The sequence below is a fragment of the Pseudorca crassidens genome, chromosome 2 (assembly GCF_039906515.1).
Source record: "Pseudorca crassidens isolate mPseCra1 chromosome 2, mPseCra1.hap1, whole genome shotgun sequence".
Lineage (NCBI taxonomy): Eukaryota > Metazoa > Chordata > Mammalia > Artiodactyla > Delphinidae > Pseudorca > Pseudorca crassidens.
The window spans coordinates 170,478,780-170,505,963 of record NC_090297.1 but is presented as its reverse complement, the minus strand read 5'-3'; the positions used below and the strand labels follow the sequence as shown (position 1 = coordinate 170,505,963).

The 27,184-nt window shown below is 41.7% G+C and overlaps 1 protein-coding gene across 11 annotated transcripts in view; it reads right to left on the bottom strand.

The window, feature by feature from the left end:
* Positions 1 to 27,184, bottom strand: part of ESRRG (estrogen related receptor gamma) — a 639,858-nt gene that overhangs the window by 470,594 nt on the left and 142,080 nt on the right. The window contains exons 1-2 of one of the 11 annotated variants that reach the window (XM_067729743.1): positions 24,873 to 24,991; positions 15,519 to 15,647 (exon numbers count right to left, since the gene is read on the bottom strand). The exons of 8 other annotated variants lie outside the window; for them this stretch is intronic. The gene's annotated coding sequence lies outside the window, so the exon portion shown is untranslated. Of the gene's footprint in view, positions 1 to 15,518; positions 15,648 to 24,872; positions 24,992 to 27,184 lie in introns of those variants that run through there. 2 more of the 11 variants (XM_067729745.1, XM_067729748.1) reach the window with 2 other exon arrangements.

Sequence of the window (27,184 nt, the reverse complement as noted above, 5' to 3'; positions counted from 1 at the left end):
CACAATGGCTGAGTGTTCTGCCAATGGTACGTTTCTGGGCCCGAGGGCAGGCCAAAGAGCAGCTATTTTAAAGGGATATGATTGTGTCGACTGGAGTATCCATTCATTTGAAGACAAGGCACCTTGAGATGCTGGAAGAAGCTGGGGTAGGAAAAGGAGGGGGTCGGGATAGAGGTTCGGGGCTGAGACACAGTTCTTGTCGCGTTGCCATGTCCTGGGGCAGTACTCCAAGAAATCTGTGGGTTCTATACTAGAACTTGGCCTTTCAGGTCATTCTGAACGGTGCTTCTCGAAGTTCAGTGTGCTAACAAAGTACCTGGAGGTCTTATTAAATGTAGCTTCTGATTCAGTAAACCTGAGGTCGAGCCTGAAAGTCTGTACTTCTAATAAGCTCTGAGATGATACTGACGCTGCTGGCATGTGGACCACAATTTAAGTAAAAAGGATTGTGAAGGTATATTTCTCAAGATAGAACAATAGAAGATGTTTTATTTAACAATTTATTAACTTGATTTGTAGCTTTCAAACAATTGTGGTACATGGGCCTCCATTTGTTCTCTTGTCCTAGCCCAGAAAATGCTAGAGACAAGCCTGCATTTCCTCTTTCATCAGTGACCCGCGGATTTCATAGAAATCTCACCATAGGGGAAGAGTTAGGATGAAGAACAGAAAGTCTCCACCAAGGATTAACTGCTTCTAATAACTGTGCTTCAAACAGTGCACCAGCGAGTTACGCAGGCTGCCCACAGCTTCTATTCTGACACTGTGAACAATGTGAGGGTTCACCCTTCCTTGGTTATCTTCACTCTTCACAAGCCCTTGGCTGCATCTCTACTTCGCAGTAGTCATCTTTTTTTTTTTTTTAAACATCTTTATTGGGGTATAATTGCTTTACAATGGTGTGTTAGTTTCTGCTTTATAACAAAGTGAATCAGTTATACATATACATATGTTCCCATATCTCTTCCCTCTTGCGTCTCCCTCCCTCCCACCCTCCCTATCCCACCCCTCCAGGCGGTTACAAAGCAGCCGATATCCCTGTGCCATGCGGCTGCTTCCCACTAGCTATCTACCTTACGTTTGTTAGCGTATATATGTCCAGGCCTCTCTCTCGCCCTGTCACACAGAAACTGGGAGAACGAGATCAGAGAGTAGTTGCCACTCCTATCTGGGAAGATGTATGCCTTCCATGGGTGCAGGCTCACTTGTGAGTTAGATACCTAGCTGCCCTGAGATACAGTCTCCTTCCTTGCCCTTCCTCTCTCACGTGCTCAAGATTCTGGCTCTGGTTTTCTCATTCCAGCATTTTCCTGAGTCCCCAGGAATGAGCATGGGATGTCTCTCTTTTTACTTAGTTCTTTGATTTCTTTTTATCAGAGTTTTGTAGTTTTCCTCACAGAGTTCTTGTACATAGTATGTTAGATTTCTACCTAAGTATTTCATTTTGGGGGATGCTAAGGTAAACTGCCATCCACTTTTTTTTTTTTTTCCTGCAAGGAATCTGCTCCTTCTAATTTTACTCTTCAAGTCCTCTTCTTAGGCTAACCCCTAATGAACCTTCAGATCTCAGACTACCTGTCATTTTGAGAAATCTTTCTTAAGCACATATTTAATCATTCACTCAATCTCTCATGCATTCATTTAACAAATATATTTAAAATTTCTACCACGTGCCAGTTGTTATTCTAAGCTCCGCGGATAAGTTAGAAACATAAAGTTCTCTACCCCCGTAGAACATAGTCTAATGGGAAGGGGTCAAAACAAACAAATGTAAACATAAAAAAATCTCTTTGATAGCGGTAACACACTTGTTGAGGTACTCATTAAATAACGAATGAAGGAATGTTGAATTCCCTTATGAAGACCAAGGAACTTTATTTTTGGTTAGACTTTTCCTTCAACAAATTGAAAACAAAAAAATTAGATAGAGGATCTGTTTTATGTTTCTATTGACTGCAGCCCCTGAACTAATTCAATGATGAGTGTACATTTAGTGCTTAAGAAATACTTAAATAATTGATTGACTAATGTTTCAGGAAGCACATTTTAGACTCCTGGCTCTTCTATAGAAATCTGCAAACAAGAATGTTAAATCTGAAATGGAGAATGCCTTTCAAAACTGACATGTGTGGATTCCTTTGAATGTGAAGGGAAGGAGCGTGGGCACCTAAAAGAATCACCACTTTCTTTATTTCAAATTAAAGTGTATCCTATTCCCTACCCCAGATTCTAATTTGAACAGCAACAATCTATAGCCTTTCACCAAAATCAGGTTCAACTGATCAGGTTCAAAAATCATCACTGATGGTGATTTTTAATTTAACCCTTAGGGTATTGTGTTCATCAGAAAAATACTGGGAACCACTAGTAGAAACGTTATTGAAGCCACCAGAAGTTTTACTATCAACTGGAAAATCCACGCATAAAAATGAAGATGAGAAAATGCATCACTAAAAATCTAATGTGCAGTTGGCTAAATGATAAACCAATTTGAAGTAGTGAATTCTAATTGAAAAACGGCATGACAAAGTATTTTCCCATTAAAACAGGAATTTCCTAAAGGCATTTTCAATTATTTATCATGCTTCAGTAAAAAGCTTCACACATCCTAACAGCACACTGTCTTCTTCAACTTTGCCTACTGATCGAATTTTTAGCACAACGACACCTAGCTCGGATGACTTTAAAAATTATATGCCAATGACCTTGACGATGTTCTTTAATTTTTATGAGGTTCTTTTTCTCTCTCTCTACAGTCCTCACACCTAACTGCACAGATGCTTTTAACTTGATAATCTAATTATTACCTTATGAGTGTTAATATTTTTAACCTTATCAGGGCTTATCTGCATCCCAGGAACTCACAGTTCACTGGGCTTTACTGGACAAGTGGAGTATTTGGAAATTTTGACCATCTAAAAGGACATTTTAGATGAAGGACTATCTCCCTTTGAAGTTCACAAATATTTGAATGTCCTTTCAATTGCTTAAATAACTTACTCTTCTCAAAACCAGGGCAGAGGTGACTCTGGGAGCTAAAATTGTGGATTCCAAGCCTACAGGGAAGGGAATATATTTGGAATATAATACCCTGTTGGTGCTCAATAAATGTTTATTAATGAGCCCCATTTTTTGACCCAGGCATGGAGAATAAATCCAAGGAAGGAAGATTATGCAAATAGACAGAAAGGTCACCCAGCCCTACATGGGGGTGTGGCCCAGGGTGAGGGCAGAACCAAGTCATTCAGGTGACAGGACATTCTCCTGGGTGTACAGCAGTGACCCTGGCAACCCCCATTCCAATAGTTATCTATTCCGTTATAAAATAATGTAGAAGAACATTTTAGTCAGAGGCTGCAAAAATTGCTGTTCGAGGGAAAAACAACCACAACAAAAATAAACAACAGTTTCTTCTCATAAGAGATTCTTGGGACAGAAGACTCTTGATGGAGAATGGAGAGTGAAGAGAATCAAAACACGACCTATAAGAATTATTAGTAATTCATTCTTATCCACTGACTCTTGGAAACCCACTGGCCATTGTAATTAGCCCACACTGTAAACTTGCAGGAGAGGAGAGAGCTCTCATGAAGCCAGGCTTCAAAACATCTTTTCAGAGAACAGATTGATCCTGAAAGTGACATGTTAGGAAGAATTACAAGGACTGGGAATTCACACGATGCAAACTGATGACTATGGGCAAGGACCACTCCAAAGGCAAAATTTACAAAACGATATCACCTTCTCTGATATAAAACAGAAAAGGCTTGAAACAGTTACCAAAATGCCTTATAAGATTCATATGTCCTTCCTCTCTAGTACTACAGAGAAGAATGTCTGTATGATTTGACATCAGTCATTAGCCATTTTAAATTATCGTTTTTAATCTAGTAAGTAAAACAGAAATCTGCTATGGTTTATTTTAATAAAATATTTATGATCTTCAGGAAAAGAGCTAAATAGCTCTGATCTAAAAGTGAACAATGAAACTGAACTAAATTGGTATCTCCCCAGTAGGACACCCAGCTCAAAACACACACGCGTAAAAGATCGTCATGTCTCAACTAAAATGTTTAAACTATATTTTGTAGACTTTCTCTTCTTTTAATTGAAATCTTATCTGAGGTGGAGATTACCTCTTTTCCTTCAGCTACGCTCACGTTTTCTAGCCTGAAGGCCCATGACTTGTGAATTATTAATCATATTTGTAGCAGCAAACTGAGTTTTGAGAGAATCCATATTGATTGAGATATTCCAGACTAATGATTTGAGGTTAAGGTATTTAGATATTATTACCTCTGATGAATTCAATTGATAGGGCTTTTCTTCTATTTACATTATTTTCTATTAATAGATCGTCCAACTTGCTCTTCAGCCTTGGTTCCATCCATCTGACCAATAAATGTGGACAGCTGACTTTTGCAAGCGCCAAACCACTTGATATGCTAAAACAATGTCAGTTGTCCACATCCGTAAAAGACTGTAATTGTGATTGGTTAGTCAGCTGGTCAGCAACCTGTCAGGGGTTGAAGTCATATTTTTAATTGTTGGTTAGGTTAATTAGTCTTGCTCTATTCCAGTAATTCAGAAGGCATCTCTAAGCCGCAAATAATGGACGATGGGTTGGTTACAGAAGAGTCAGTGGATAAGAGTGAAGTGGCCAAAACTGGGTAAATTAATCGCTAGCTACCAGAAAAAAAAGAATGCTAAGTGCATGGCCAAATGTTCTTCTCTGTAGGTCAGCACCTCTCTCTTCATACACAAAAGATTATATATTTTCAATACTATAATAACTCCTAACAACAGTATTTGAGATGTTTTGCACTGACTCAACTCCTCAAAGGACCCTTTGGATAACTGAAATGCTGGAACCCCATAGCTACGGTCCCAGCACTTAACAACGAAGATGATCTTTATGAGAGCAATTTTGTAGATGAGTTTAAGTGTCTGCTCTGCCATTGACAGGCTATATAAACCTGGCCAGATTATTTAATATCACAGGGCCTCTGTTAGTCCAAAAGATGAATGAATACCTACTGCATGGATACCTACTGATAATATAAATAAAAGCATTTTAGTTTTTAAAATACAGTCCAAGGCACATATATGTTTTTGTTGTTATAGTTGATTACAGAGAAATTGTTTAAGGTTTTGATGGTTGTGGAATGAGAGTCTGCAATTCAAAGGTTTTCTTTCTCTCCGACCTCACATCTAAACCGTCACACATCCTATTGGCACGACCTTCAAAGTCTATCCAGAGACCCCCCCAACCATTTCCCCCACTGCCTCCATGTGGACCTCAAGGGTCCTAGCCACTGTCACCTCTCCCTGCATTGTAACAGTGGCCTCCTAGGGAGTTTCTCAGTCTCTGCCCTTGTTTCTCTCAACAGCTGCTGGAAGGATCCTTTATAAATGTCAGATGATGCCATTCCCCTCCTCAAAATCCTGTAATTGGCTTCATCTCATTCAGAGTACAAGCCATAGCCATGACAGTGACCTCAATGACCACGGAGCCCCACCCCCATGTCTCCCTTGACACCCCCTCTCACTGTTCTTCCCTGAGTTCTCTTCACTCCAGTCCCATCGCTGTTCTTGCTTTGCTGGAACAATCCAGGCACCACCCTTCCTCAGAATGTTTGCATCTGCTGTTCCCACCACCTGAAATCACCCCTCCCAGGCATCCATGTAACCACTCCCTCAGTGGCTTCAGGTCTTTTTGCAAACGTCACCTCAATGGAGTCTTCCCTGACCACCCTGGGTAAATTCAAATCCCAACTCTCCTCCCCTCACTCTATTCTTTTCCATTGCACATACTGTCTGCTATCTTTCCTTAGTTGTTCTCTTTGTTACTAGAATGTAAGCTCTATGCCAGCAGAGGCTCTGTCTCTCACATTCCCTGTTCTTTACCCAGATTAGTGCTGGATCAATAAATATATGTGAAAGAATAAAAGAAAAGAAAGAAAAAAAGAAGAAACAGATGCCAAATCCAGCTCTGCCTTCTAACAAGTCTTTTTTTTTTTACTTAAGTATAGCTGATTTACAATGTTGTGTTAGTTTCTGCTATACAGCAAAGTGATTCAGTTATACATACATATATATTCTTTTTCATATTCTTTTCCATTATGGTTTATTACAGGATATTGAATATAGTTCCCTGTGTTACACAGTAGGGCTTTGTTGTTTATCTATTTTATATAAAGTAGTTTGTATCTGCTGATCCCAAACTCCTAATTTATCCCTTCCCCACCCCCTTTCGCCTTTGGTAACCGTAAGTTCCTAACAACATCCTTGTTTCTCATGAGCCAGTAGGCCTATGAAAGTACCAGTCAACATATGGCTAGTTTTTAATTAATTTTTTTTTTTGCAGTACGTGGGCCTCTCACTGTTGTGGCCTCTCCCGTTGAGGAGCACAGGCTCCGGACGCGCAGGCTCAGCGGCCATGGCTCACGGGCCCAGCCGCTCTGCGCGGCATGTGGGATCCTCCCGGACCAGGACACGAACCCGCGTCCCCCGCATTGGCAGGCAGACCCTCAACCACTGCGCCACCAGGGAAGCCCCATATGGGTAGTTTTTAATGCACTATATGATCAGTGCACTTTCCAAAACTCTGTTGCCGTGACTATTCCCACCCCACTGGTTATAAACCCCAGTGTGACTCTTGAGCTTAAAGTGCAAAGGAATTATTACTGTAATTGCAATCATTATCATTAACATTTCTGTTTATTTAAAGAAAAAAGTAGGTAACTTCCATCTATGTTCATCTTTCCAAAAATTGCTAATTGACTTGAGCCTCTGAAATTCCTTATTTGACAATAACCTGAACTTGACCCTTGCCGATAATTCCTTTTTCCAAAGAGAAAAAGAACAGCCGTAAAAATATTTCAACATTCTGTAAACTGAGATTCATAATAGTTCTATTCCTAAACCACATATACATTACTCTCCAAATCATGATAAAGAATAAAAGAGCTGGTTTATAATTTTTTAAACAGAAAAATGGGCAGCAGTACTTTAAAACTTCTCAGTTGGAAAGGGATATTTTTGGTCAATGATCTATTTTTATTTCTGCTCTGCTGTTTCTCGAGGAGTCCAATGACAAGGACCTGTCCTTCAAAGTTGTAGTCTGTGGGCACAGAATTAGCATTTTCAATTACTTTCCCCTGGACGAGGTACACAGGTTTCTTTCCCTCCCCACCCCCCATCATTCTCTTTCTCTTTTCTCTCCCCTCCGAGGACAGGGAGGGCAGTTTCTGGGTTACCCTTCCTTTTTTTTCCAGAATTTTCTCAGCAGGCTACCAACATACTTTAAAAAGTAATTTATAGTTTTTTTTTCCCCAAAAAGATAACTGCAGATAGGATTTAAACACCATATGATATTTGCTTAAACTATCGAGACTATCTGTTTTAGTTAACAAATTTGTGTCATTCTTAGTCAGCAAATGCATATTTTTGTTCCTCCTACCGATTCTGCAGCAAAGCTAGTTAATTATCATCTTGGAATCTTGGGTAATATACTCAGAACAGTTGCCCTTACAGACATATTTAATAAAAACAAACATTGAGTGGGGACTCAGAAATGAGACCGGATTACTTTATCACCCAAGGAATAATCATTGTTCTACATTCTTCTTTCCATACCCTTTTACCACCTTTTTAATACAACAGTATGGTCAGATCCAGGGCAGATTTGGAAAGGGGGAGACAAAAAAGGCAACTTCTGTTTAATTTTTGGTAAAGGCAAGATCCCAAAGGAAGCAAACCAGAAAGCCCGGAGCAAGGGTTGAGCTCAGGTGATGGAAGCCATAAATTCTTCTATAGTGATGTGGTTGTCCTGCAATTCGGAGGAGGCTCTTGGAGAGGGCCTTCCTTTATTCTGGCTCTGGTCTCTACTTAGAGAAATCAATGATTCTCAGACACATTGGAAATACGCATTGCTCATTAAAAAGGCACACACAGAATTCTGAAACTACTCACTTCAATACTCAACATTTCTGTATCCTGCCGCTCCATGTTTAAGCCTTGAGAGGAGATACCAGAGACACAGAGGTCTGGGATCTAGTCTCTTTGATTACAAAGAGCTATCCTTAACCTAAGAGATTCAAAAACAGGCAACTGATGGAATAAGGACTCAATATGAAAGCACCACGTTTGTTGAGCATCTACTGTATGCCATCCCCTGTAAGATTCTTTACGTATTCCATTTCAAGGAGCAGATTCCTGGGACAGATCACCTTAACCTCCCACCCTGAAAGCTCAACATCAAATCATCTTACCCTACAACAAATATTGCAAAAAGGACTGCTCTCCATGAGAGAGCCAACCATCTTTTGGAAGTTCGTTGGCTCTGCAGTTCTCCCAGGGATGAAATCTACTTCAGAGCATGTCTTGCAATTTATCTAACACCAACTAATAGAAACATCCAATCCAAGTTACTTGGAAAAGTGTATCCAACAAAATTGCTAGTGCTAATACAAAAAAGTATGAAGAAATTGTTAGGAACTAAAGATGTACAAATATGCAAAATAAAAATCACTTTAATAACTATAAATTAATACTCACTTTAAGCTATATAAGTATCCCTCAGTATATCCAAGGAGCAAATGCTCCTAAAAAGGCATGTACGTGTGTGTGTATACCACACACATATTACTCCCCTCCCCCATCCACTCCAACACTCCCAGCTTAAAATAAAAAGAAGTTGGAAAGAAACTAGGATGCTACTCCATGAGGCTGTAAACGCTTAAGCTATTGGCTGAATCGCTAAACCATGTCAGTGCCATTGGCTGTTTCATTAAGCTTACCTTCGGCTGTTGTAACCTTCATAACCCAGCGTCTCCACTGGTCTGACATTTACACAGCAATATCTTTTTAAAGCAATAGGCTTCAGTGTTAAACACCTCTTAATTATGGGCTCACTGAACAAAGGTAGCATTCATCTCTTCATGTCACAAAGACAGGCAACAGCAGCGTTGGTGGCAAATTTATTTGTAGGAACCTAACTGCCACATAGACTCATTTTTATTACTCTTCAATAATGAGCTTTGTGTTTTGTTTTGTGCTTAAACGATGGATTGGACTCACATGAATCTGTCTTTCTTCCTTATTACTCTTATGACTTTCATAAGGAAGGAGAGTGTGTAGGCACGTCCCATTCTGTATCCTGCCTTAAATCAAGTGCACTAGAGGGGAAATAAGTGAATATGGAGCTACCCCCTCTCTCTATTAGATTAATCACGGTGGACCCCAGAGGATACAGTATCTAGAGTGAAGATGGAATCATTATCCGTCCTATACTGTGTTCAGTACTTTTTACATTTATATTCATAAAAGGGTTAAAGGCAATGGAATGTCATCTCTTTTTCTTTTATGTCTGTTTCTTGTACTGTTTAGAGAAATTCTAGGAATACTATTGAAGCAAGTATGTATTATTGGCTTAAATGTTTTTTAGGAGACACTTTCTTTGCCATCCTCCAGACTGGCGCATTTCCTCTGCCTCCTGCTAGGGAACTGGATCTTATCTGTCAAGCTCATAGGAGTCAAGTTCTAATGCAACCTAATGATATTAGGAGGAAAAATTATTACAAATTAAAGAGTACACAAACTACTTTTCCAGTGAGGATTATGCTTTTTAACCTAAGGAATGAGGTGGACTAGCTTTCTTGTTTGTTTGGTTTTGGTTTTAACTTTTTGGCTGCACTGCGAGGCATGTGGAATCTTACGTCCCCGACCAGGGATCGAACCCATGTCTCCTGCACTGGAAGCACAGAACCACTGGACCACCAGGGAAGTCTGAAGTGGACTAGTTTTTTAAAGAAAGTTTTAGCGACACTTATAGCTTTGATTTTACTTTATATTTGCAAAGCACTTTTTCAAACTCTTCTACATAGAATGTGAGAGCTGAAAAAGTCCTCAAAAAACTGAGAGTAAGTACAAGGCCAAGGTCCCACAGCTGGCTGGCACCTCTGCATCCAGCCTTCCTTCTTTTATGAACTATTTATTATGCTAGGTATTTGCAACCTCCTGACTTGCTGGGTGAGAATAATCAACCAACTGGAGGAATGAGGGGACTGAGACACTAGGGAAGTCAAGTCGTTTGCCTAAAACAAGGGATGGCAAGACTATGAAGTCGGTCCAAATCTGCCTCTCCCATCTTCCATCGTCCCATCCCCCACCTGCTTTTTAAAGTAAAGTTCTGCTGGGACTCGGCCAAGCTCATTCATTTACATACTTACCTAAGGCAGCTTTTGCACTACAATGGCAGAGTTGAAGAGAAACAGAAAACATTTACCATCTGGCCTTCACAGAACAAGTGTGCTGGTTGCCAGCCAGTTAGAGTTAAACTTGGTATTAAAACCCACATCTTCCAAACTCTTGTCACACAGGGAATAAAATGGCATCTATTCAAATGTGCTCCACTAATTTTACCAGGATCAAGAAAGATCTCCTGGACATCGTGGGCTCAGCTCTGCAAAGGCACATCCAATATCCATCTTTTAATCTTCATCCACAGTTCGGACCCCGTGGCCAACCCCACGTTGGGCTTAGTTCCCCAACGCTGTGTGCAAGGCTAACTGCCAACCTCCTTGATGACAGGGCAGAAAGAGCCATCCTGGTGCATGAACCCCAAGCTGCTTCCCTAATGTACAGGTACCTTGCACTGAAAAGGAATTTTTTTCTGTGTAGCCATTGATGAAGTGAGACGCTGTGGGCCATGTGGGCTCCTTGAACAAGTCCAAAGTCCTTTTCCTTTATTGTCTTCTCTCCTCCGTCTTTTTCTGGGGCTGATTAGGCTATGTGCTTAAAGAGGTGAAACACTCAGGGGGGTAAAGGCCACAGTGACCAAGTACACAGGGGCTGGAGCCTCTTTTCCTCTACTGGTCAGGTCTGAATAGCCAGCCCACCTTAGAGAAGAGAAGTCACCTCCCTGCTCTCTCTCCCTTCCCCTCCCCCTTCCCTCCTTCCTTTTCTCCTGGGAGCTAGCCAGGTATACTGAAGATGTAGCTTAGACTGGCCTGATTTTGACAACGGAAAAGTCCCTCTAGCACTCCCCTTTCTCTGGCACTACCTCCTCCAGCCCCTCAGATCATGGTGGGGACGTCCCGCACGGGCCTTTCCTTGAAGGTGGTAAAGGTGTGATTCGGGACTGGCCTTATGGGCAATCAGCCTCTCCCTGGACTCCCCAGAGTTCTGCTTTGAGATCTGGCACCGTACATACGTCCCAATACAGTATTACTTAGTCCCACTAGCCTGTGATTTGCCAGGATAAGTATCACTTTGGTGTTCTCAAGAGATGGAAAGCTCAGTCACAGCCAGATTCTTAGATTCTTCGGTCTTCGGGCCATGATATCAGGGAGACAATACAGGGTACAGTAGTGGAGCCAGAACTTCCAGATTCAAAGTCCAGAACCAGCCACTTAGTAGTCACTTGGCAAATCACTCAAACTCTGTGCCTCTGTTTCCTCCTCTGGAAAACGGAGACAATAAGAGTCCCTACCTCACAGGAGTGTTGTGAAAACTAAATGGGTAACAGGTGTAAAGTACTCAAAACTATGACTGGCACCGTAATAAGAACTACAATAAATGTTTCATAATTGGGATGAAAATTGAAATTTTGTTTTAGAGGATAACCATTACCAACGCATTACACATAGTCAGCTGTCCAATTTCAGAGAAAGGTTTAATAGTGATTTAATACACATGCATGTGTTTCACTGAGGCCCTACTTCTTTTTAAAGTAATCCCTAAAGCACCGTCCAGAACCAAACAATCCAGTATTTGAAATGTGTACCTCCCAAGGGAAGCTTCTAAAACATCACTTTGCTAAACCTGAGGACTTTTCCATACAAAATTATTATTTCCCCTTCTTTTCTTTCCACCCAGTTAAAGTCTAACTTTCTAGTCCCAAATCTCTTCTTTCATGAAGTCCTTTCAACAACCCCGTCTATCGGCTACTAAACCCTATTCTGTCCTGCCTGTTGGTGTAATACTAATGCCTGCCCGCTGTGTTACTCCACCATGCATGGGATGATAACCTTGCTTAGTAAAATTCACTAGCTGTGACCTCCATGTCTGCTGATGGCTCTTATTCAAACACAGCCCTGTTGCCTAACTTTGGGTCGTGTGTGTTCAACTGTCTTACAGATAACTCCAGATACATGTCCCAAAGGAAGCTCAAACCTGACCAAATTAAACGCACAATTTTTAACCCAAATCTGTTCCATTTTTTATAACCCTCATAAAATGAATGACTTTTTAGGGAAAATATTAAGATTCTAAGCTTCCTGAAGGCAAAGACTCAGTTTTACGTTTTTGTTTCCCCAGTGCCTAGCGCAGTGACCGACACAAGTAGGTGAGCAAGATAGGTTTAATGGTACTGAAGGGGAAACATGGCAAGATATTTAACCACACAGAACAATCAGCTTTTGCTGATTTTCCTTTCAACATTATTAGCTATCTCCAAAGCTAAATTGTAACTGAAAATATAACATCTTGATATATACAGATAGAGAATTCCATTATACATGCGCTCTCAACCAAGCTTCCTATAAGACTTTACAGGCTCCCCAAATTTCGAAAGGGCACAGAGGCCCCATTGTTGTTGAGGATAATGATGATAGGAGTTATAACGATAGTGACCACTGATTAAGCGCTAACCACCTGCCAAGCACTGTGCTAGATGCTTCCCTATACGCTCTGCTTTACCCAGCAGGTCACTGCATCGTAGCACCTCCTTCCTCAGAGGCTTCCCCTAATCACCACGTCTAAAGTAGCCCCACTTGAATGTAAACTGGTGCAGCCACTATGGAGAACAGTATGGAGGTTCTTTAAAAAACTACAAATAGAACTACCATATGACCCAGCAATCCCACTCCTGGGCATATATCTGGAGAAAACTCTATTTGGAAAAGATACATGCACCCCAATGTTCACAGCAGCACTATTCACAATAGCCAAGACATGGAAGCAACCTAAGTGTTCATCAACAGATGAATGGATACAGAAGATGTGGCATACACGCATACACACACACACACACACACACACACACACACACACACACAATGGAATACTACTCGGCCATAAAAAAGAATGAAATAATGTCATTCGCAGCAACATGGATGGACCTAGAGATTATCATACTAAGTGAAGTAAGTCAGACACAGAAAGGCAAATATATGATATCCCTTATGTGTAGAGTCTAAAAATAATACAAGGGAATTTATTTACTAAACAGAAACAGACTCACAGACATAGAAAACAAACTTATGGTTACCAAAGAGGAAGGAGGGGAGAGATAAATTAGGAGTTTGGGATTAGCAGATATACATCACTGTATATATTATAAAATAAACAACAATTTACCATATAGCACAGAGAGCTATATTCAGTATCTTGTAAGAACCTACAATGAAAAAGAATCTGAAAAAGCTATGTATGTATAACAATTACTTTGCTGTACATCTGAAATTAACACAATATTGTAAATCAACTATACTTCAATAAAAAAATTAATGGCTTACTAATTTTTTTTCAAACCAGAAATCAACCTTCAGTTCCTCCCATCTCCTCTTTCCTCATATCTAATGAATGACCAGTCTCTCTGAAGAGTGCTTAAGCATATCCCACCACTCCAACTCTGCAGGCACCATACCAGTTCACACCCACATAACCTTATCCAAAACTATTCCAATAGACTCCATTCTTGACCACTCCCCCAACCCTTCAATCCATCATCCAAGGCATTGCTTCCCTAACCTCAACTGGACCACTCCTCCAGAGTCTCACATGGCTTCAGTGGTATCCCTCACTCCTCCAGGTACACCCACAGCCCATTGCATGGTACACAATGTCAGCAGCAAGTCTGCCTGTTAAGTGAACAGTCTTGTCCCTCTCTTGCCTCCACTCAGCCATCTTCCATTGTGTACTCCAGCTCCATAGAACCAGTACAGTTTCCAAAACATCCCCCGTGCTCTCCTGTCTTTACACCCGTTCTTCTCTCATTTTGTAATGCTTTTCTCACCTTGTCCATAGGAAAACTATTCTTAACCCATAAAATCTCGGCTCAAATGTTATGTATTTGCTTCCTTTCCTGACTATAATATGTATTGAGTACCTAGTAAGATCTAGCCAGATAACATGCTAGTCACTGGTTACATAGCCACGCCCATGGAAGCAATTCCCAAAGATGAGCTGACTTTTCCTCCATGTCAACCCTGGCCCCGATGTACCTTTCCATTACAGCAGGAACAGCATTACGTTGGAGTTACGGGTGTGTCTGTCTTTCCACTCTACCATAAGCACAATATTCAGTAAAATGTATGTTGAAAGAATGAAAAAGTACACTATGATGTCCCTTTGACTAATTTGTCCTCTGGTTTCATTGGATTTCTCAAAGGACATAATCGAATACAAGGCACAGTGGTCAACAGTAGAGGCTTCAGTGTCAGACAATCTCAGTTCCAAATTTGGTTCCACTACTCATTAGCTATGTGACCTTGGGCAGGCTACTTATCTTCTATAGAGTAGAGACAATTTTGGTCCCTACTTCATAGGGCTGTCGTGAGGACAGCCTCACGACAGGTAAATAACTCAAAACAGTACCTGGCACAAAATCAACTCTTCAATAAATGTTAACTATTATGATTTTACATTGAATACTACACACCTACATATATAAGAAACAACAAATTGTGAAAATAAACATAAATTAATCTCTTAGTTCAAGTAGTCACTTACTCCACAATTTTCTACCTCCCATATGATTTCCAATTGGCTTGAACCTAAAGAGTTAAACATACAGACACACAAGCATTTTTCCCACTAAGGCTTGTCATCTGAGGATGAGGGTCGGGGAAGGCAATGCTGCTGGTTATGGATGTTAAATCAACAATTTTTTCTTACAACAAACCCCTGGCACCCTGTTCTCACCATGTCACAGCCTGTGACGACTTAGTGTCTCCCAAGCATGACCAAGCGATTAGCGGGGCTGTGTCTGTGCATCTCAACAGTAATGGGAGCTCTCTTTCCATTTGGCATGTATTGAAGCCTGAGCGCTTCACTGCCTCGTGCATTTTCAACTTGATGAATTCATTATTCCCCATATTTTTTTCCTCCCTCCTTCAGAGAAAACCTGTCCCTAAAAATGCCAGGATTTTGCCCCGGTTTTAAGAAAACGGGTTGTTTCTTTTTAAACATGCAACCTTGACAGCAAGTCTGCGACAGCTTAGCTACACCCAGTACCACTTGAAGAAGAAGAAGAAAACAGTGAAACGTTAAATTCTTTAATACAAACCCCACAGTATCACCTTTCGCTGGAAAGAAAACACGCAGGTGTCAGTTGGGTATTTTCTAAGAAAAGAGTATTTTTTCAGCTCTGAAAAGGGACAAGGCTAAAGTTATTTGTCCTAGATGAACAACGATATGCTGGTCTCAACAGAAGACCTGAGAACTTATCTCTCACTGTTTGCTTTTTTTTTATCCCCCATAAACAAAGCCCTCCCCCACTCCCCCTGCCATACCTGGAGTGTATCCTTCCCCACTCCGGCCATACAGAGAGTGTCGGCTCATCCTGATGCTGTACTCATGGGCAGGGATGCAACTGAAGGGTGACAAGGGCAGTTTCTGCAGAGCTGTGGTTTTATAAAGTGCTTTCAGGAGAAAAGGGAAAGAAAGGAAATTATCCTAATGGAATAAAATCGTAGATAGCAGAAGAACACCTTACTTAAAACCGATCTGTGGCTTGCAAACTTATTCTTTTCAGCCATATGACTGGCTTTCAGTAGCAAGAGAATGTAGGAGAGAACTCTGTTCCACCATAAGCAACAGACAAAGAGGTTCTGCTGATATTTCTGAATCAAGACCTGGAGTTTAATGAGCAATAAGGCCTCTGTTTTTATAATGGGTGACATCACGTGCACTGGCCTTTCCAGTGACCTGCAGATGCCTAGGTCACAATCATCATCAATGCTACCTTCACACACACAAGATAACATGAGCCATCAGAGAACTGCATTTAAGGGCATTAGGAAAATAGTTACAAGCACTGGCCCAGGAGTCAGGCCACCTGAGTCTGAAACCTGGCCAGCTCAGGGACCTTACATAGGTTGTTTAATTCTCTAAACCTCAGCTTCCTTATCTGTAAAATGGGAATGCTACTACACACCTGGTATGGAAACTGGTGATGAAACAAAGTAACACATGAAATATGCTTAGCACTTATTTAGCTATTATTAAAATTAGTATCAAACCCAGTATTGTTTTGTTTTGGTAATTTCCTGATATATCTTCAAATATCTCCTTTCTCAGGTATCATAGATCTTTCTGGATGAAAAATTTTGTTGTTGTTAACTAAAATTTTTATTTTACCCAAATATGAATAAAATAATGCCTCTCTAGTGGACAGACATCCAGTTTTTAAAGAATCTACTCCAAAAAAGTTGGTAATATATGACAGCAGTGCTTTTTTGCAACAAATACCAGATTGTGACAAAAATATGTCTTTCTATAAAATAATGTCAAAGAGATCCTGCCTACTAGTTGGGTTTCTTACACAGAGCCAAGCCTTATCCCCCAGAAGGTGAAAATATCCCAAATGGTTATCTCCTCCACTAGGCAAAAAAAAAAAAAAAAACATATCCTGCCACGCTTCTCAGAGGCACAACCTTGCTGTGGTCACACAGAGTCTGAAGATGACGCTTCAGATCTAAATATGGCATGGTTGGGGGGAGAGGGCTGGGAGATAATAGAAGGGAGGGTGGGCGGAGCCCATGGGCTATAAATAACCAAAGAGCATGACTACATTTAGAGCTTCCCAGTGTGTAGGGCTCCGGCAAATCTCCTGCTTTGTTTCCTGAAACAAAAGAAACAACGGCTATGTCCAGGTTTCTCTGAACCTCTGGCAGGAATATACTCTTCTGTATATTCTTTTCTTTTGAACAACTGGGAGCTCAAAATAAATCCTCACCAGCCCTTTAAGACCTTCTCCTCCCCAAGCTGCATCCACACTACGTAGGGAATGACCCACACACGCTCTCCAGGCACTAGCTTCATGCAAAATAACTCCCTAAACATAAAGGGTTTATCTGGCCAAGTCTTAACAAGCCGAGTACACCTTTCAGCTGCAAGTATCTGTTCCTCTAACGTCTTCAAGACGGATGCTCTTTACAGTGTTTTGGCAGAAATAAACATCTGTTTGGGGGAGGACACCTGATCATTTTAACCATTCCTATAATGGGAAAGTGCTGACTAGAGGAAACGTTTACAAAGATTCTTTGTGCAGAGAGGATGGCCCAGGTGTCTCTAAAATCGTCTGTTCAGCAAAAAGCACAACCAACCAACATCGCCGCAAACCTCTGAGCTGTCTTCCTTCAAAATGTTTCTAAGCTCTACGCTACCAAAGAAAGTCCCTTAGTGAGCCCACCAGAGAATTCTGAATAATCTTGGGCTAGTCACACATACTATTTGGTGACTAATCTGCACTCCTGTCAAATGGAGAGGGGTCTATATGCATGTGGATTTGTAGAGTCCCAAAAGAAGTTCGGGTCCATAAACCAGTGAATGAATTCCATTAATACATATATGTGGCTTTTTCATCTGTGACATAAATGACGTTTTTTACACCCCTATTTCTGAATGTTCTTTATTAAATAATAAACTCAAGAAAAATTTCATACAAATCACCAGTGTCTGTAACGATTATTCCTTATTATTACAACGGCTTCCTCACGGGCAAAAGCGAGAGTCGAATTTCAAAATCATGGTGGAGTTTGCCAGGGTGGAAGCCTTTTATGACGGCTCCAGATCCCAAGGCTACTTTCACAAAACCAAGTCTCTAAAAGATCACTTGGAGAGATCTGGGGACAATTCTGAACGTTAAAATGTATTTATTAGTACCAGAGGCTGATGGGGTAGGGCAAGAAGTCCTTTTGGACAGCTTTCTAAATCACCTTCTGGTTTTTCCCACCCACCGCAGGAAAGAGATTCTTGACCTCACAGATGCGCCTCCCTCAAAGAACCTCCACACCCTGGAAGAGCCTGGTAAGACTCAGAGGAATACGCTGGAAACTTCACCCTCAGACCCAGGCTGGAGAAGGAGGAAGCAGTTTCAATTTCTCCAAACATTTCAAAGGCCATGCTTCTCCCTTGACGACTGAATTCCAAGCTGTCTGGTCCAGCTTCCCCTTCCTGCTTGGAAATATCTTTCCAGTGCTAAAGGTTTGGAACTTCTGAGTGAGTGTGTGCTTTAATAAAATACGGGATTCCGTTACGATCCTATTTCCTCTTGAAGGGCAAAATCTAATTTCAGGGGAGAAAAGCATGTGAAGGAATCTCGAAGGTTTCTTCTAAGCTTTCCATCTAGACCCAGCAGGCGAGTCCAGGTCAAGAGTTTGATGAGGATACTCATTTCCTATCTACCATATTTTTGCTATATGAGCTGAAGACCAGGACAGTTAGCCAAAGCACTCCCTGGGTATAGCAGAGGCCACCTTGCCCCTACCCCTTCCCTTACCAGTTCCATATAGGCTGGCTTAACTGCCATCGTCTGTAGTTTTTTTGGGGTTTTTTTTTGGCCAAGAGGCATTCTCTGGCTGCCATGATTGTTTTTGCCTGCTTGCCTGCATGGCAGTGGTGATGTACCAGGGGATGAACATCCTATGGCAGCCCTGACCAATGAGTGACCGGAGAATTGGTGCACAAATATTCCATTTCCATCACCAGCACAGGGCTCACTCTGAGGCCTCCCAGTTTCCCAGCAGGACTGAGATCTAATCTCAGTCCTGCTCAGATCTAACTTCCTTGATAATGCAAACCTTTATCGGCTGCCTTCTTTTCTCTGTCTTACTTCCTCACCTTTCTACCCAGATTGCTTCTCCAATAAATTACTTGCCCTTGAATCTTTGTCTTGGGGTCTGTTTCAGTTGGAATTCAAACTAAGGCTCTGAGATAGTTAAGCCTCTAGAAAGAAAACACATTTGGAAGAAAGTAAAGACACACCCAGAGTTGCATAATTACTACTGCATTACCTATTATAACCAACTCCAGGGCTATATGTGTCTATCATTATCTCTGTTTGAATAAGAAACTCAGGGGGGAAAATGACTTACCAATAGGATTTAGGGATTCCATGAAAACTGTAAAGACTTTTTGGACTACCTGTGAAAGACTATTTTTTAATCTCACCCCGACTTCTGCCCACGATCCCTCATACTTGCCCTTTGCTTTCCTCACTGTAATTTTCAAGGCTCAGGCTATGCCTGTGCCCGTGGACACAGGAACTAGGCAACAAGCCCACTGTCTCCCACCTCCTGCCTGCTTTACGGGGCTCAGCTTCCCCGTCTGGCTAGCACTTGGTTCTGGCCTCATTCTTAGCTGCTGCCCTTCTGTTTGAGAACCTCACCCCTCATATCCAGTGGGTTCTGATTTGATGGCTTGACTATTCAGTTCATACCTGTCTCCTCTTCTTGGGTAACTCTTTGTGTTTGGTAACCTCGTGTTTGTACCTTTCCCTGGCTCAGACTCTGGTCTCTACACTTGGCTACTCTTATAATCTTCCCAGCTGACCTGTGCCTTTCAGAGAGCGGGATAAGACACTTCTGGACAGCCCTCCTGCTTATCCTTAGTAATTTACCACATGCTCAAGGGAAACGTCTATTATGCGTACTTATTCAGACAAAATGAATGAGAAGATAAACGTGCCTGCTGAACAAGGAAAAGGCTTCTATGCGTTTTTGCAGTGCTTCAAGTTTTCTCTTCTGCTAGCGTGAAGGCTAAGAGTAAACAGTAGCCCCTCAGTCATACATAGCCCTTTAACTGGAAGGGCAACAATCACACTTCTGCCACGAGATGTGAAAGGCAGAAGCTGCAGATGGAGTCTTTCTTGTCCACCTGAGTGTCTATTGTTTGTATTTAATTACTTGTCTGAAAATGGAGGAGTGGGTAATTTCTGTCAATGAGATGAAACTAAACATCAGATATGAGTATCTTTTTATTCACAAAGAGAGATTTATAGATTTATGTCATGTATCACCCTTTCTCCAGTTAAAATCTTTGTGCAATAGGTAAAACAGTGGTTTCAAAGATACCACCAATCAAAAAACTCAACTCAAATCTTTGATAACATGTATAGATGAGTATGTGTTTAAATCCAGCACCAGATTTCCTTCACGCAGTGTCGCATTCCCAGTCATTATTCATTTATACCCAATAACTCAGCAATGGCTCACACTTTCCTTCATATTCAGAAGTAAAAGGTGTTCCTGCGGTTTTCTGCTTCCAGGCAGGATGTCTTGATTTTCATGGGTTTCTACCTGTGCTTCAGTAGTAGATGTTTACAAGACATTCTCCACTGGAAAGAGTTGGTGAGAAGAAAGTTCTTCTGTATCAGTTATGACTGAGATGTTTGAACAGTTTCCTGAAATTTACTTTCTGAGAAAGGTGGTTTGGCTTTAACCTAGATGAATGGTGTGTGCAGGGGTGAAGTTCAGGGAGGGAAGACCTATCCTGAGCCCTTTATAATGACTCTTAGTTGAAAGAGTAATTGGAGTAGTTGGATGATTAACAAGCTATGTAAATAATCTACAGTAACATTAAGAAAATCTCTTATATCCAACAATTCTCTTAAAATTATCTGAACTCACAAAGGAATGTCACTGGAGATTTTTCCAACATGGGTCTACTCTTAGGTCAAACCATCCAGATTTTGTCCATAGTGTCAGTGAAGCATATAACCTGAAGGATAGCGTGAAAGGCAAAGACAATGTTTCTAGAACAGCAGGTATGTTGAATCAGTGTGTACCCCACACCCCGGAACATGGATGTTTTGCAATCTGCATCTATGAGTCTTAATGTTAAAGCTGAATAATAACACCCCTTATCCAAATTGCAAAAAATATTAAAAAATTAATAAAAGTATACATATTTTAAAACAATCAATGAAATACAACTTACTAGCCTCGTCCCTATAGTTCCTTTAACATTTGGCCATAGTACCGCTTTCATACGATAAAGTTTAGAAAGATAGTTAATTTCATGCATCACTACATCATGTGGTCTTACATAGAGCATCAAGTTCTCTGCCATCTAAACAAATGTTAGAAACCTTGCTCTGATTTCACAGTTTTGACTGCTCTCCTGAACCTTAAGGGTTTTATTGTTGTTACTGTTGCTGTCATCAGCCATCATCGCTACAATTCATGAATTCAGTAAATATTCATAGGGAGTCTACTCTGCACCAAGCACTGGGTATACAAATGTGAACAAGAAGTTCCTGCCCTCACAAGGCTTACACATCTAATGGGAGAGACAGCCAAGGAATACGCAAATGCATACCTAATAGGGAACTACAGAATAGGACTGGGTAGGATAGGATAGAGTAGGGGAGGTGAATAGAACAAAATGTTCCCCTGAAGACCAAACAGCAGAGAAAGGAGGTAGAGTGTGAAGAGCAGTGGTTAAAAGCTGTAACCGAGCAGGACCCTATGGGGCCTTCCCAGGACAGACCCCCCCACCAAGTCCTCTGCCTGCCTCTTGTCTGTAGAAGAACTTTAGCCTGCCAGGCTTTCTCCAAGTTCCAAAGAATAAATTTAGGCAGAGAAACGAGAAAATGCAGAAGCAGAGGAGAACAGTCAAGCAAGACAAAATAATAGTTTATCCATTAAACAAAGTCCTTTAGTTCCTCCTCAAGAGCTACAGATAATATTCTGAGCCATATCCTTGAGCGGTTTTGCAGATACTGAAACCACAACCAGGTGGAAGAAGTTAACTGTATGTTGCCCACAAGCATGGAGACCCCAGACCGTTTGGAACCAGAAGGTTGATGATGTTGACTCCCATTTACCACACCACCAACCAATCAGAAGAATGTCTGTGAGCTGATCACACACCCTGAAGGCCCCTCCCTCACCCTGTCTTTAAAAACCTTTCCCTGAAAGCCATCGGGGAGTTCGGGCCTTTTAAGCACTAGGTACCTGACTCCTTGCTTGGCGCCCTGTAAGAAATACTGTACTTTCCTTCACTACAACCTGATGTCAGTCGATTGGCTTTACTGTGTGCAGGAAGGTGGACTCAAGTTTGGTTCAGTAACAGAGTCAGTATAGGCCTCTCTGAGTAGATGCCATGTTTGGTCCCAAAGTAAACTTATAGACTCACAACAAAAATAGACTCCGGAAAGCAATCTCCAGGTGTGTTTTATGTATGCCACTTAATGCACCACATATATGTCTCTCAGGTGTAAATCACTTTTCCCAAATCCCACTTCGTTCCATCACTGAAATATACCTAGGCTGAGATTTTTAGCCCTAACTTTCCCCAGACACGGTGTGATATGCTGCTTATAAAGGCCAAAGGATAATAGAGTGTTGCCAAGTGGATTGTAGATTCCCATGCAGTCTGGACTTTCCAGACCAAATGAATCAGCTGGCCCTGCATGACCTCAATTAAGATGGGAATGGGGGCTTCGCTTTGGCCACACATCCTAAACCACATACTGTGCTAAGTTTCCGAGCTGTCAGTCTTTGTGACTCCCCCTTAGGAATACTTAACGACGACTTGTGACATGAGATTCTGAAAGCTTTTTGAAAGTCTTACTCGCTAATGGAAAAGCCTCTTACATATTTTATAGAACTAAACAAACATCAAAGTTAACACTCAAATGCAACTTGTTTTTTCTAAACTCTACAGAGCCTTGTCAGCATATCAACTCTCCTGCAGGTTCGAGTCAAACAAAGAGTGCATGAGTCCTGAATTTTTAGGGAAAATATTAAGATTCTAAGCTTCCTGAAGGCAAAGACTCAGTTTTACGTTTTTGTTTCCCCAGTGCCTAGCGCAGTGACCGACACAAGTAGGTGAGCAAGATAGGTTTAATGGTACTGAAGGGGAAACATGGCAAGATATTTAACCACACAGAACAATCAGCTTTTGCTGATTTTCCTTTCAACATTATTAGCTATCTCCAAAGTTAAATTGTAACTAAAAATATAACATCTTGATATATACAGATAGAGAATTCCATTATACATGCGCTCTCAACCAAGCTTCCTATAAGACTTTACAGGCTCCCCAAATTTCGCAAGGGCACACAGGCCCCATTGTTGTTGAGGATAATGATGATAGGAGTTATATCGATAGTGACCACTGATTAAGCGCTAACCACCTGCCAAGCACTGTGCTAGATGCTTCCCTATACGCTCTGCTTTACCCAGCAGGTCACTGCATCGTAGCACCTCCTTCCTCAGAGGCTTCCCCTAATCACCACGTCTAAAGTAGCCCCACTTGAATGTAAACTGGTGCAGCCGCTATGGAGAACAGTATGGAGGTTCCTTAAAAAACTACAAATAGAGCTACCATATGACCCAGCAATCCCACTCCTGGGCATATATCTGGAGAAAACTCTATTTGGAAAAGATACATGCACCCCCAATGTTCACAGCAGCACTATTCACAACAGCCAAGACATGGAAGCAACCTAAGTGTTCATCAACAGATGAATGGACAAAGATGTTGTACACAGGGCTTCCCTGGTGGCGCAGTGGTTGAGAGTCCGCCTGCCGATGCAGGGGACACGGGTTCGTGCCCCGGTCCGGGAGGATCCCACATGCTGCGGAGTGGCTGGGTCTGTGAGCCATGGCCGCTGAGCCTGCGCGTCCAGAGCCTGTGCTCCGCAACAGGAGAGGCCACAACAGTGAGAGGCCCGCGTACCGCAAAAAAAAAAAAAAAAAGATGTTGTACACATATACCATGGAATATTACTCAGCCATAAAAAAGAAATGAAATAATGCCATCTGCAGCAACATGGATGGACCTAGAGATTACCATCCTAAGTGAAATAAGCTGAGAGAGAAATACAAATGCCATATGCTATCTCTTATATGTGGAATCTAAAATAGGGCACGAATGAACTTATTTACAAAACAGAAACAGACTCACAGACATAGAAAACAAACTTATGGTTATCAACGGGGAAAAGGGGGAGAGGGATAAATTAGGAGTTTGGGATTAGCAAATACAAACTACTATATATAAAATAGATAACAAAGTCCTACTGTACAGCACAGGGAACTATATTCAATATCTTTTAATAAACTGTAATGGAAAAGAATACGAAAAAGAATATATATGTATAACTGAATCACTTTGCTGTATACCAGAAACTAACACAACATTGTAAGTCAATTATACTTGAAAGAAATAAATTTAAAAAAAAATAAAGTAGCACCACTCTTTGGTTCCTCTCAGTCCTTACCTTGCTTTATCACCCACCTGCTGATATTGTAAATATTTATTTGTTCAATTGTTTCTTAACTCTAGCTCTACCCACTAGAATGTGAGTTCCAGGAGAGCAGTGACTTCATACTATTCACTCTTGGTTCTTTAGCAGTTTAGTAGAGCTCAATGAACAGTTGATTAGTGAATGAATGTATGAATGATTTCATTCACCCTTTAAGACAACTCTGCAAATTAGTTATGTTTAGACCCAAGAGACTGCAACTATATTTCCCTAAGTCCCACGCTCTTCTTGGTACCCCATACCGACACATGTTGGACAAACAAACATGGTGAGGGAAAGCCATCCCTCCCTCCCCCCACCCCTGCTTCTCCTACCTTTCCTCGGTAGGACCAAAGTCTCCCAGTTCTGTCCTCCCTGGCACATTCTCAGAGGAAGGCAATGAGCAAAGTCGACACAGAGTAACCATTTCCCATGTTACTTTTATATAATGTATTTGTAACCCAAGAAGGAAAGGTTATATCACTTGGAGTCTGGGAGCAGAGATCGTCAGATTTATGAGTCCTCTCTGAGTCACCCGAAGCATCACTGCAGCACAGACCTGGCCTAAGGCATGAACCGGAATCGGGGAAGTTGATTTCTGTGAACTCACCGGGAGATGATGACGGCACATCCAAGGTTAAGGTGACGGATTTTCCGGTACCGAAGTCTTGCCCATTTATATCCACGACGCTGCATCTCTGAGGTACCCTGTTGAATGACTCACTCCTGGCTACGTTTGTGCCTCAAAAAATATTGGGTAGAGACTGTGCTCACTCTGGCTCCAGTTCCACAATGATCTCACTCAGGCTCCTGGTCCATAATGATGAGGTTCTGCCTGAATTATAACGTACTGCAGATTTTCAGTTACTTCTTTCAGAAAAATGGGCTTTTATCTTCCTTATCTTTTAAATTTTATCTCCAGGTAAATATAGCTTTTTCTCCAATATATTTTTATTTCAGGAGGATGATGGATGCAAACAGGAGCCAATGTTTTAATTGCTCTAATACAATGAATCATCTCTATCATGCGCATTTTACTTCTTGCAAAGATTTTTTTTCCTTAAATCTGTAAGTGCATTTCTGCGAGTTCTGAAATGGAAGCGTATCTCTGAGCTTGCTGACTACATTTCCCATAGTAGGCTATTTAAATGTATCTTTAAAGTGGATTACACATCTCAGGGGACTGGTAATGGGCTATGGAGTCACCTACTTCAGAGTCACCAGTTCACATTTAGTCCAGACTTCCGGCAGTGAACAAAAATCATTATAACTGACCACAGTTTGGCTTTCTTTTGTGGAAATGGATCAGTGGCTCCCCTCCGGTTCCCAGTTCCTAGTTCTCCACAGCACAGGGACCACCAGCATCTCAAGGCATTAAGTGAGATCCTCTCAGTGATGGGGGAACCGGAAGAGAAGCATCTGTGTAGAGACACACAGACACACTCACATGCACACTGTGGATGCACATATATAAACACACGTGTGCACACATCCACACATCAACACACACACATACACACATACTGGTACAACTATTTTGACCGAACTCATCCATAAGGAACAGTAGGAAACATACTGTAACCACTGATCTCCCAACACTCAATTCACTCCAAACTGTTCCAACAACTTAAGAATGCGCCTACACCGCCTGGGGGCCTGCTCTTGGTGTGCAGGATTTCTGCAAACGGATGAGAGCACCTTCGGAAGCCAGCCTGGCTGTACACTGTGATGAAACATAACATGACATTAGTCTTCAGGGATGTCCATCTGGAAGCTTTTAGGAACAAGCCTGCACTTAAAGATCAAAGACAACTGAGATGACTCTTCAGAAATACTACCTTTCCTCAGAACCCAGGAGACTGAATGCCGTTCTTCCCCGCTGTCCCTCCTTCATCTCTTGCCTCCAACATATCATCACGGCTTGTCCATCTCCACTCTTCATACACCATGAATCCATCACTTATTCCCACCATCATCATCACCCTCTTAGGGACCACCATTACTCCCCTTGAATACTGCAACCTTCCCCTGTGTCCTTGTCTGAGATGTTTACTCCACGCCTTCTCTGTGAACATTCCAGATCACCACTGCCCTGTTAAAACCCTTCAATGGCTCCCCGTTGCTTCATATCAAAGTCCGTACTCCTAGCATAGCCAATAAGACCTTGATGATTTCACCGCCATGGCCTCCTTCTCTGTGTTCACATCACAGAAACCATAGACCCGAGCCATGTTGCTCCTGTGATGCTTCCATCAACCAGGTCTGCATTGCTGCCTTCCACCATGTTTCCTCTTTACTATTAAATCATCCTTCTTGACTCAGCATAACTGTCGTTTCTTCCCAGGGGTGTAACCTCAGCCTTCCAAGTTCTGGGCTGGGTGCCTTCATATAGCCCTATCATGTCACTCACCACACTACAGCAGAATATTATCCCCTTTAGGAGAAGCTGAGTCTTGTGCACTGTTGAATCCCTAGTCACTAATATGGTACCTGGAGTCTATTTTGGTGAATAAATAAATGAGTTCAGAATTTTAAGAATGGCTTATAGCATTTTCTCTCTTTCATGACTACATTCCTCCTATCTTTTTTGTTCTATTATAAACCAACCTTGTATCCTGAGCATATCCTATTCTTATTCTTTTTTTTAACCTTGGTATGGACCTCTCTGCATATAAAGCAGAGAACAACAGAAATGGAGAGGGGAACTCCACTCCAAGCCAGGATTCAAAAGGTAGGTTAGGGCTTCCCTGGGGGCGCAGTGGTTGGGAGTCCGCCTGCCGATGCAGGGGACGCGGGTTCGTGCCCCGGTCCGGGAGGATCCCACATGCCGCGGAGCGGCTGGGCCCGTGGGCCATGGCCACTGGGCCTGCGCTTCCAGAGCCTGTGCTCCGCAACGGGAGAGGCCACAACAATGAGAGGCCT